The sequence below is a fragment of the Gambusia affinis genome, linkage group LG19, assembly GCF_019740435.1.
Source record: "Gambusia affinis linkage group LG19, SWU_Gaff_1.0, whole genome shotgun sequence".
In the NCBI taxonomy this organism is placed as follows: domain Eukaryota; kingdom Metazoa; phylum Chordata; class Actinopteri; order Cyprinodontiformes; family Poeciliidae; genus Gambusia; species Gambusia affinis.
In genome coordinates this window covers 12,790,851-12,803,889 of record NC_057886.1, presented here as the reverse complement: position 1 = coordinate 12,803,889, position 13,039 = coordinate 12,790,851, and positions in this window count along the sequence as shown.

Sequence of the window (13,039 nt, the reverse complement as noted above, 5' to 3'; positions counted from 1 at the left end):
TTCTCCACCTCCCCTGACTGGACTTAGTTCTTACTCTTTTCTTTACCTCACCTCATATTCTTGACTGCACATAACCTCTGTTAGCTGTTGGATCTCTGATCATTTTCCTTCTCTCTCCTGCTTAACTCCTCAGTCACGTCTCTCATATTTCTTCCTACGGGCTTCTCCCTCTTTTTCCCACCCTCTACTTTTGTCTTTTGTCTGTTCTCTGTCCTCCTTCTCACGTTAAGCCAAGTGTCAGTCATCCGTCATAGCGGGGCTGTCAGAAAGGCTCGGAGCTCCTCCCAGGCGGTTTACACCACCGTGGACTAAAGTCTGTGCGGCTTTGACACATTCCTCTTCATCTTAATGTCCACTAAATCAACTGAGGAATGTGCCCCCAACTCGCTGACATTGAGTTTAATACTCCCCTTGCCACACAGGCGCAACTTCTTTGTTTTCACAATGTATGCTAACAGACCTTAACAAGTTTGGGTTTTTCTTCAGGTTGGTGCCAAGCTATCGGTTCAACATTTTCTGATAGCAATTTGGTTCCTTAAGTGTCTTGTCCAAGGATAAAATGACTGAACCAGCATTCAAACCAGCAACCCACTAGTTACAAAAAGCTCTGCTATTTCCTGAGCCACTCTCACCTCTGAAGAAGAAAGTCCAGTCATAGGCTTTTGACCTTGTACATTAAGGGTACACAGCTGGACACTTACCCAAAATCCCCCAGCGAATCCATCTCTAACTGGCTCACAAAAGCCAAATTGAAGGTGTTAGTGGGGCCTAGTCAAAGTGCAGACTTAAATCTGACTGAGATGCTGTGGTATTGAAAGCTTTACAATGTGTTTTCATTAAAGCATAAGAGTAGATCCATTTTCATTAAGCAAAGTTGTTCATTAGGCTTAGAGGGGATTCACACAGGGCAGCGTAGGTTTGGATAGATTTCTTCTGTCCTTATTCATAGTTAATAGAAAAATAATAATTTGAAAGTGCATCTTCTCTAGTTATCCGTGTCTGGAAGATCTTTTTCACAGCATTCTACATGACTGACTGGAAAACAATGAATGAGATTGTTGCTGGGTTAAAACTTGACTAAAGTTATTGTGAGGAAATGGAAAGAATGAATTTAGCTACCAGGTATTTTAGGCTCTTTGGTTGACCTCAGGACAGGTGCAAACCAACCATTTCACAGCCCAGCCTGCTGACAGCTCACTAAATCCATTCATTTTGATTCAAAGTTCTGGAAATAGCATGAAACTGAACCTTATAAGTGCCACTATTATTCAAGCATTTACCAAAGAATGCAGCATTTGTATGACAGGGTACGCCTAAATTAACAAAAGAGGAACAGGTCACCTAAGCCTTCTCTTTTGTATCTCTGCGTGTGTGTGTGTGCGTGTTTGCATACGTGTGTGTGTTCAGAGTACCAGATTAGACACGGCCATTACCGAGCCATCCTGGGTGGGCTAGCTAAGGACAAATCTTGGCACTGTCACATGTGCAGTGTTATGAAGCCCTGACACGATGGAACAGAGCCAGTATAGGAGTAAACACAAACACACACTTTCAGTCTGTGCTGCTTTTATATTAGATCACTTGGTCCTGCTGCAGAGGTTCTCAGTGGCACGCAACCCTCCATGACTTCATTGGAGTATATTAAAAAAAACAAAAAACAAATAGCAGCTCTAGAATCTGTATGACAACCACAGTGCAGTGCAGAGTTGTTGGGGAAAGATGGTTTCCTTTTTTTTTTTAACAAATAAAAATCTAAAAAATGGGAAGTGTGTTTGTGTTCAGCTTTTCTGAGGGAAATCTTTAACAACCCTGAGCTGCTGCTACAGTTACCAGCTTCTCAATTGGTTTTACGTCTGGACTTTTGAGTAGTCAGTTTTGAGACCTTAATACATCTTTATCCAAGTCATTTTTGAAACTTTGATTGCATGTTTAGTGGCAGAAGGTCAATGTCCAGCCTACTTCAAGTCTTTTGCATTCTCCCACTGGAGAAATGTTGGGTACAATGCAGTGCAGAGGGCTGAAAATAAAAACGAACAAAATTTTTCTGATTGTTATTTGTGAAAATGTGAAAAACATGCACAAACATGCATTACTTTGTGTTGGTCTCTCACCTAAAGTCACCAAACCAAATTGAAGTTTGTGGGTAAACTTTTAAGAGATACTTTTATGATCTCAAGTACTGATCATCTTGGTATCTACTATTACTTCAACCTTTCCCACCTCTTACGCCGTTCCATATTCACACTCACTGATGAGGAAGTCTGATGACTCCTTGTCTCCGAAAATCTGGACGAGACTTGAGGATGAGGAGGCAGTTAGAGGAGGCAATGAGCAATCAAGAGGCAGAAGTAAAGATTACAAAAGCTACACTGTGGGACCCATAACAATGGCTCTCTAGTTTTTTCTGAACTCCTCTGAGTGTAACTCACATAAGCCCTTTAGAGTTTATCCCGACATGGAAACATTTTCCCCAATTATTTACAGCGTGGCTTCTCATGCACATCCCTCCAAATTCCAAGTTTTATATAACGAGTGCCTAAAATTTACAAGATTAACTATCCGGGAGGAATTTGGTGTTTTTTGTGCATTTTTTTGTATAATCCCACACTCTTTTTATGAGAAGATATTTGAACCTGGAACAGTGCCATGGGGTGTGTTAGCATCATCACCTCCCCCCATGTCTTTTTCTTGACTCTCCCTCTTTTGTTTCCTGCCCTCTTCGCTTGCTCTCCGTGTTCCCACAGATGCCACCTCTCCTCCGGCTCCCCCTCCTCTCCACCAGAGGGATTCAGGCTAATTAAAATGCTTGGTGATCTCCATTGTTTCTCCCTGCTTCCCACTTTCTGACTCAATCCCCGACCCCAACCACCTGCACTAATGATCATGGACTCTGATACTCAGCTGTCAGGATATATTGGGTGTGGCGACCTGTTGGCTTCAGAGCCGGGTTTAGCCTGGTTTAGTTGAAAAAATCTCAGTCCAGCGGCGTCTTCTTCCTCTGCTGGGTCCCCAGTTCTAATTCTCAACTCTAATCGTGACCTTCTCAGGTCAAAGGCCACCAGCAAGGCTTGTCACAGGTGGGTGAGCAACAGTGAGGTTGATAGGATTGAGACTTTAAGGATGAGCGAGGCAATATCATGAGGAGAAAAACTCCAAACTAAGCTAAAAAAGAAATAAAACATTCTTTACAGCAAACATAGATAATTTATTAGTTGTGTCGGTACGTCTGCAGAAATAATATAAAAATATTCAATAAACCTTAACATTGTTCGCAAACTTCACATAAAAGGTTCCTTTCAAAAATGCTGCTGCAGTATCATCAGCACAGAAGTTAAAATAGTTTACATTTTTCATTTTTTATTTTATTTTATCTTTATTTTACCAGGTAGGTTGGTTGAGGACAAATTATCATTTTCAGTGACGATTTGTAATCATAATATAATTTTGTAGATTTCTTCATTGATCTTATAACTTCCATTTTTCTGTTGCATTGTTTTTAAATATTCTTGTGTATAGTTAAAAATAAACCTGTCTGGATGTGCTGTGGTGGCACAGGGGTTAAGCGCCGCCAACATAGAGAGGGCCGTCGCGGGTTCGATTCCTGGCCTGGTGGCCTTTGCCGCATGTCTTCCCCCTTCTCTCATTTCCGACTTTCCTTGCAATTAACTGTTAAATGAGGGCCACGAAAGCCAATAAAACCTTTAAAAAAATAGAAATAAAAAATAACCCTGTCTATTTTACACTGCATATGTAAGGTACATTATTAAACACAACATGGCTGTAAATGGATTATCAAGAAAATTAAGAAAAACTTGTAAAGTCTCATAACTAAATCTAGCACAAGCAGTTCTTAAAAAATGTTTAACCTACATGTCAAAACCTTATGTGTGGTGGAAGATTAACACTAAATGCCCCTCATGGTTAAACATGGTGATGGCAGCATCATACTGTGGGGATGTTGTTTTTCAGAGGGAGCAGGAACTCTGGTCAGAGTCTGTGATGCGATGGATTGATCTAAATCAATCAATATGATTCTGGCAGAAAACCTGGAACCTAAATGGTCCTAAACTGCAGACAGAGCTACAACTGAGTGGTTATGTTTAAAACTTAAGGGGGCTCAATGACTCTGCAAGGGAGTCATTGAGCCAACTTGCTGAAATTCTGGGTATTTTTTGTTTTGGTTTTAGACATCTGTGTCACTCAGCCTGTTTCTAAATTGCTTGAAGAAATATTTCAAATTTTAGTGATGCAGCTATAAAGGTGTTTCTCTGACTCTGGTCAATGTAACCAAGCAATTGCAGCTGGGAATCAGATACAGGGAGTTATTTTTTCCCCTCTTTCTGTTAGCAAACTCACCCCACTGAGGCACATAAAAGAAATTAAAGACTAGAAACAGAGAAAAAAAGACAAAAAGAGAAAGCTACAAAAAAAAGAGACGTGGATGTGATACCATCTGTTTGTTATTCTGCTTTTCTTTCCCAAGCTTGTTATCGTTCCTCATTTCCTGCTGGACGACAAGTAAATAATTCACATGTATACATGTACCAACACTGAGACCGGGCCTCCCCATCTTGCCTCAGTTTTGGCCTCAGTTTCAAAGCTATTTCCCAGTCAGCAGAGCCTCCAAACGACGTGTAGAGAAAACAAACCGAATGTTCCCCCGACATTCTGCATCGCCGAGGCGGACGGACAAAAAAAAAAAGAAAGAAAGGAAAGAGTTAGAAGCAGTTTTCAGAGTAAGATATTCCATCATGCACATGATTCTGCAGTCTCCTGCCTACATCGATCCAAACCCAGAACAATGCATCTCTTCAGTCGGGCTCTGACTTCACTCCCAGGGGAGGCAGCTCGGCGGTTGTCTCAGCTATTTCTTTTTTCCCCTGCTGCTGCTCTCAGGGGCATTGTTGGGGATTAGAGAACAGATCGTAAAAAGTGCTCACGCTCTTTTTCTAATCACACCAGGAAGATGAAGGAATGCAATGAGGACAAATAAAAATAAAAAAAACAAGTCCCTGCTGAGTTGTTAGGATAATGGTCACAAAGGCTGACTCAGAAGATGAGATATTCTAGAACTTGATGTGATTTACTTCATAATTTTCAGATTAAGACTCTTGAAGCACCTTGGCTTTCCAAACCACTTGTCTGCTCTTGCTGATTCTCCAGATTGGATCGGATACAGTATATCTTTTACTGATTGATGCATAGAAGTTCAGCCCCCGCAGGAACTCCCACATTTCAGGGATAATTAAGTGTGAGTGTTTCACCTCCCCTCCCAACGCCTCGGAAAACCTTCATCCTTCACAACACCACCTCTCACAAGGTCAAAGCAAAAAGCTGTCAAGTGTCTCTTGACAGACATCCACACACCCTCTGTTTCCTCCTCAAGTGTCCAAGAATCTGTCCAGCATTCTCCGCTGTGCCCAAAGCAGCGCTCCAGGTACTGGGGCACCAGGTGGAGAACAGAGTGAGGGTGGCCCACCTATCCCTAAAACCCCGCAGGACCCATCAGAGGGGTGACCCAGCTCTACCCTAAACCCCGATGGAATGTGTGGATTTGACTGAGAGCTGTAACCAAAGAGCACTCTCTCCCATTTTTAAGCCCATAATGGAGCCACTTCCTGCTGATAATCACTCTGTTGTGATCTCTCTCTTTAGTCACGTCACCTTGACTTGCAGAAAATGAGAATAGGGAATATCCTTTTATGGTTTTTGGTTTTTCTTTACTCTATTTCACACTTGTTTCAGCTGAAACAAATGCAAAAAAAGTCCAAAATAAGCTGCCACCATGTGAAAAACTAATCAGCCACTTTATTAATCTTAACCAGCCCATTCAGATTTAAGAAATCACGTCGGACAGGTTAGCCTACTTCATTTCGTCGGACATGTCAAAAAGATGTCAAAAAGCAGACCATCATGCTTCAACCTACGGAAATTCAAGAACGGATGAGAAACAAAGTCTGCAAGAGGCTAGAAAGTCATGTTTAATACTTTGGCACTCCAGGACTCCAGAGTGAGTGGCATACTATCCACAAACGGTGGAAACATGAATCAGTGGGGAATCTTCAAAGCAGTATATATCCTACCAAAATGTCTCAAAGAGAAAGTGAGCAAAATCCCGGCAAATGCTTCCAAAACAAATAACATGATGATCCCCAAGACGGATGGGAAAATATGGAATTGATAAGACAAAGGCTTTGTCAAAGGCTGCTTTAATTTTTCTGTACTGTCTCATAGGAAATCATGAAGGGGTGTGCACATCCATTGGGTTTTGGTTAGGAGAATGAGCCAATTCATAAATAAATGAATAAAGTTCAAAGTCCAGACTTAAATACAGTTATAGATGCTCTTGCACAGCCTTCATGCTTGAAAACCCTCCTGCGAGGATGAATTAAAACAATCCTGGAAAATAGAGGAGAGCATAGTTCCTCCACAGTGACATAAAAAAACCCAAACCCAGTTATTAGGTTTAGGGAGCAACTTTTCTGGGAAGCTTTTGTTTCCCCTGGAGAAATCATTATTTTAACAGTGCTTTGTACACTGTAGTTATAATAAACTCTATTCCAATGCCACACTGTGGATTTTATCAGTAAGCCAAAATGGAGTTGTCACAGAAGCCTAAAAAATGGGATTTATGATCTGGTGTAAGTTCTTATTGATTCTAAAAATAAATAAATAAACAAATAAATAAATAAATAAGAAAGTGATCATCATCTGATTTTGCTCCAGAGTCACCATAACAGAACTGAACAGACTCAAACCGGTTCATATGCGCTGGGCATCTTTTACTGAACTGGCTTTCTTCAGTCCCTTTTATGAGGACCTTTAATAGCTGCTGTCTGACACTTGGATATACACCTTAACCATTGCAGTTCATGCCCTGGGCAAAAGAAACATTGTTTTGACTAGACCTAAGCTTCCACAAAGACGTTTTGAAGAGTATTAGAAAAAAAAATTAAAGTTTGAATCCAGAGATGGCAGACCTCACTACACCTTGATGACAGAATGGATTTCTGTCAAATAAACCCGAAAATATTTTGTTTTTATAATGCAGGTCCTCCAGCGAACTCCATAGTATGTGTTTTAGAGTACACTTGGTGCCTGCTTAGCTGCTACTGCTTTTATGGCCTCCAATAATAACAACAATAAAAGCACCAAAGACCTTCTGTAATTATTTTTTAAAAGCAGCACTGGTACTGTTTTCAGAGCAGCTACCTGGGCAGGGGGTCGAGGGATTACATTAGCCTCAGTTAATCGTTAGCATGATGCATGCGAAACAGCTTCGCAGTACGGTCCATAAAGTAGGAAGGGGTTTTTCTCCTGGACTCTAAGTGCTTTTTGAGCTAAGTTTGGTGTGGTTGCCATAGGAGTTGCAGTGTGTTGAGGAAAATCTCTGTTTAACTCTCTTGTGAAACTGCCTCCAGGGAGGTTTGGTGCTGATGCTGAGGATATAAAGCAACCAAATTGGATTCTCAAGACGTCTTTGAATCCAACCACTTCCAGTCTCTTTACCCCATTCTGTTTTTCAGCTGAGTCACCTTCATTCCTCTGTCCCTTAAACCAAGCTTAGAAATCTTTTTCTTAATCCCATATATCACCACCATCATCACAACCACCTAGGTTGGCCTCGATTTAAAGTCCAAAAAATTGTTCCTATACTATAGCAAGTGAAAGACGAGTAAAATGAAAGGTAAGAAGGTGGAAGCCACACTTGTAAATTGGAGTAATCATGAGCTTATAGTCTCCAAATAAACCACCAAGGTCAGTTTTGTGTGCCCCCTCTGAGCTCGTCTGTCATGGATGTGAAGATGGCATTTCATTGGGTTTGTGGACAATCCCTGTATTTATTGCATCCTCAGGAACACTCTCTCATAAACTCTACATCTTCTCTTTTACCCTCTGTATTGCTTTCTTCTTGTTTGTTATGATGACTTCTCTTGATGCAAAATCTTGCAATCTGTTAGGTATTTATTGTGAATGTTTCCTTGTATATGTTACATTCTATAAAGCACTTATTCCAGGGCCAGATAATGTAAGGCAATACTGGTCCATAACTTTCCCATTGGTAAAAGAGCTTGCTACCATAAAGTCTGGACTCGACTTATAGACTTCTAATTTTCCTCTGTCCCCTGAGACTCCATCGAGACAGGGCAGCTCTGTGCCCTCTCTGCCATTTCCACATCGTCCTGTCCCAGCTTTGATGTTTGCCCCGCCAAGAACCTGATTTGTGGGTTAGTCACGTCCTCCCCTGTACTAGCCTCCGAACTCACCCGATGCCCGGACACACTGGGAGTTCCCAGAGTTTCGTTGGAGCTGGAGGGGGGGAAAAGGAGGAGGGGGATTTGGGTCAGACCACCGCAGAGTCGGGGAGACCCCTGTCTTCCTCCTCGCCGGTTCCCATCGCTCCCAACACAACGCACACATGTTGAAAAGGTCAGGTCTTGATAGACAACAGAGCACCGGCAATTACACTGCTATTTCTTAGAGGCTGGAAGTCCCCTGTTTCATGTGCGAGAAAGTGTATGCGTGTGTGTATGTTTGTGTGTGTGCACTAAGAAAGAGTTGGGTTTTTTTTCACTCATAGAGAATAAAGAGGCAGTGTTTTAAGGGGAAAATGAGCTGGGACAGGGGGAACGGGTAGCTGCTTGCAGGGACTTGTGCCCACATTGCTTCATGTCTGTCTGTCCAGTTAAAGAAATTGGTAAATGTGCATGAGGGAATGGAGGTGTGTTAATGTGTAAAGTTTCCCAAATGTAGCCTATACAGAAGTGTAAGAGAACTGAAATCCCTTAAATAATTTTGTTTGACTGAAGCTTGCTGCCTGAGGCTTTCTTTATACTTTTGTGGTTGAGAGTCATTTCTATGGGTCTAATGGGACTTAGATGGTGATTCAGCAATGAAATAAAGAATGCTTTGCAAAAATATTCATGCAGCTTGAACTATAAGCAAAATTGGTCTAATCAAACACATAAATATGTTTAGATCTAAACCATCCCCTATCCAGTCTCAAGTCTTTTGCAGCCTCCATTAGGTTTGTCCTGTATTTAACTCCATCCATCCTCAGATCAACACAGAAATCAACAAGATTCCTCTTCAAACAGAAGACATCATCCACCCTGCATGATGCTGCTGCTACCATGTTTCATTATACAGCTGTGTGCACAGTGTTAGTTTTCCACCATACAAGGTGCTTTGCATTCCTCCATCTCTGCAGCTCCTCTAGAGTTACCACAGGTGTTTTAGCTGTTTCTTTAACAATGCTCTGCCTTAGTTTAGGTGGACTGTCATGTCTTTTTTAGGCTTAGAGTTGTAATATACTCAGTTTTCTAATGATCTTAAGATAAGAAACCTTTGCTTCAAATTTCTCCACAACTTTCTTCTGGACTTGTTTGCTGTGTTTCTGTTTATTCAGTAACGATCTCTAACAAAACTCTGATACCTTCACAGAATGGATGGATTTATACAGAGACAATACACACACACCCGCACGCGCACACACCCACACACACACACCCTCACAAAGCGGGCATGTGGAGCAAATGGAGACACACTACAGTGGGTTTTGATCTGAATCTGATGTTTGTTTTGGGTATTATTGGTGTCATGTAAAGGGGACTGGTAATGTATGCTACAGTTTTGAAAATATTTGTTTAGAAATGCTGAGTATCTTTTTAGACCATACATAAGTCCACACTTATGGTCAACTTTGCGTGTGTATGTGTGTGTGTGTGTTTTTTTTGTGGCACATGAAATCTATAGAGACTACAGTGAAATTCGGGGCTACACTAGAACAAAAATGTGAAAAACCTTAAAGGGGTTAAAAAAAATACCTTTTCACGGCATTGTGTTTACAGTTTCTCTTTCCCGCTGACCAAGTATAGTTCTCCGAGGATACATTTCATCAAGAATGTCAGAGTGAAAAAAAATCATGTCAGAGTTATGACAAGACCAGACCCCACTTTGACAGATCTGGAGATCGCAGAGAGAGGATGCCGTGGTCCCTTAACAACTAAAGTGTGCTGCGGTAATGTATAATGTGTTGCAGCTGGAAAGCTGCCTCACATACCTTGCACCGACATCTTTGTACGTTTATGTGTGCATGTGGTGTCTTTTTTTTTTTCATCCCTGTGGCCGATTTGACGACTGTATTGTGGCTTATGAAAGAGCAGTCGGGTACTGTGCCCCCGAATGGCTGCACACCTAGAGCGCCTTGACGGAAACGGGTTCGGAGGGTTACTGAGAGGCCCCACAGAGCAATGCATTCAGGTTGCAGTGCATGTTAGACATATTAAGTCCCTTAAATGGTTTCTAGTAATTGTCCCTATAAAAGAGCAGCTGTACCCAGAACCAACTGCAAATGCGGCTGCTGCACCTTTACTGTCTCCAATACTCAACAATAATTTAAATTAGACTGTGTGTTTGCTTATGAATACAGAGGTTGCCCTGGATATGCACTCTGCTCTGGATAATTTCCAAGTCCAATCTATATTACGGCCAGCGTGTGGAATGCACCTTTGCTCCTGGAAAATCTCACCTGAATGACTTAAGCTTGTGTGCATGTGCTTTTGAACGTGCACATGAGTAACCTAACCATAAACAGTACCACCGCTCCTAATTTGTACATTACAGGAGCTCTTGTAAAATAGATCCAAACTACAAAACATCAAACCACTAATGACATCAACCTTGTCATCATGGACAAGTGATGAACTGGCAATGGCTCGAGTTAGTAAGCTCTGCCCTGGGGAGGAGGGAAGGAATCACTCAGTAGTTTACAAAGGGCCTGACTCACACTCATGATACGGCTGGGTGGTGCTCAAGGTGGGGGGGGGACACCAGGTTAAGATCTGTGTTTGTTTCTCTGTTGCAAGGCAATCCAGTCTCTGTCTCTGTTGTCGTCAGAAAGTGTTATGGACGGGGGGGGGGATGCCCTGTGGAAAACATTTAACAACTTTCTATGGAGGAAAATATCACAGACAGAGCTATAAAACAAATCAGGAACATGAGGCTATCAGTTCATGGAGTTTCTATTGTCAGTCCTGCTATCTTTTTATGATTTTCTGGCACACTGAAGTGTGAGATTCCTTGCTTTCGTTGCCTGGTCAGAGTTCAAGCTAGAATGGAGCCCTAGATAACTATGTTTTTGTCATCACAACTACTATGACAGGTCACAAAATGTTTAGTAAAGCATCTAAAACACACAGAAAACCATTTGAACTATTTTGTTTTTCATGGTGAAAGAGCGACGCAAACACACAGAATTGCACATCTACAAAAGTAAACATCTACCTGTTGAGTAAATGGGAAGTCGCAGGATTTGAAAGAGCAATGAACCCGGACTACTGGAAGGAAAACAGACTCATGCTATGATGGTGCTGCTGCCCACTATGACTGATAACTGGCACAGTCTCTTGGGTTTGAAGACCTCCTCCTAAGTGTACTTCTTGTGATATGATAAATAACTCAATCTTAGACCAAGACTTTTGCTCAGAAGACTTTTGATTTGTCAATGCGCTGCTAAAATTTCAGTCATACCTAAAGGCATGGATTTTGGAGATTCTTTATTGGAAGGCAGAGTGAAAAACATGTTTCAACTTTGGACAGGAGACACTGGTGCTCCAGCATCTTCCCTTTTTATATATCACAAATAAAAACCATGCATTTTCAGTTTCAGCATTTAAAGTTCATCTTATTTTGTGGATGTTAGAACAATCTAAGCGCAATCCCAATCTTTCTTGATTTCTACTAAATACAAAACTGACTGGAGAGGGCACTCTAATACCAAATACCAAATAAAATCCGTCTTTTGGTCTTTGATGATAAGAATAAAAATTTGATGTCAAAAACAGAGTTGAGTGTTTCTGAATATCTTTCAAGAATGGAAATAGATGAATTGAACTGACAGATCACCCAGACTAAAAGGCTCACATCAGCTCTCCAGAGGCTATGCAACTCATATCTACCGCATTCTTCAAAAATGTTCCCCTGTTTTCTTTTCTCTCAATCACTGGGAACTATGTGTGGCCTGGGGGCAAAATAGGAGTCATCACCTCAATCCCAACGTCCTCTCTGCAGTCTTTATGGCTGTATTTACTGTGCAGCAGCATCTATAAAGTCATTTAATGGGGTTAATGTTGTTAGGTACACAGGCCTCTGTTGCCAGTAAACATGTTGCTTATTAGCTCACACAGAAGAGAGCAAAAGAAGGAGAGAGATCTTTCTGTTTTTGTTTCTTTAAACATTTCTCTCCTCTTTCAAGATTATGTTCCTACCTTAAAGAATAATGCAATGCATCGGAAGTTTGCTCAGTTTTTTTTTAATCTGCATCACGTGTATGTGTCTTAAACTTAGAAATAAACCCTTTTGAGTAAAATTAATATAACATCATGGAGCAGCCTGTTGCCATAGCATTTGTATACTCCATGCATACTAAACCAGCCTTGTTAAAAGGAAACATGCACCTCAGGAAAGGCGGTTCAGTTGCAACAACTCGTCATAAATTACTTCAGCAGAGGGAATTCCACTGTAAAAATATTTGATTCATTTTATGACACCAAACGAGCTCAACTGGCCTATTAAAATGGTTGCATTAATTCAACCCACTCTCACTCCCAACTCGTCATATATTGACGCATGGGACTTCCGTCCTCGTCACATATTGACGCGAGGGGTACCCCTTTCGCGTCAATATGTGACGCGAAGGGTTTTACCTGATGCCTTACCGTAATTTTTGCCCTAAACCTAACCAATTTTTGGGTTTTGAAGTGTCGACAGTGTTTGCGAGGACCATTCGCGTAAATAATCCATGTAAAACATGCGACCTTCCAAAATCGTCAAAATCGTCAAAATTTTACGGTGAAGGAACCTGCCCAAGTCGTCACATATTGACGCGAAGGGTATACCCTTCGCGTCAATATGTGACGCATGGTCAGACGGCGTCCCAACTCGTCAATATATGACGAGTCGGGTGTGAGAATGTGTTGATTAATTACCATACCATCTGCTGGAGTGATTTCTCTTTGCAGAATTTCCAGCCACAACA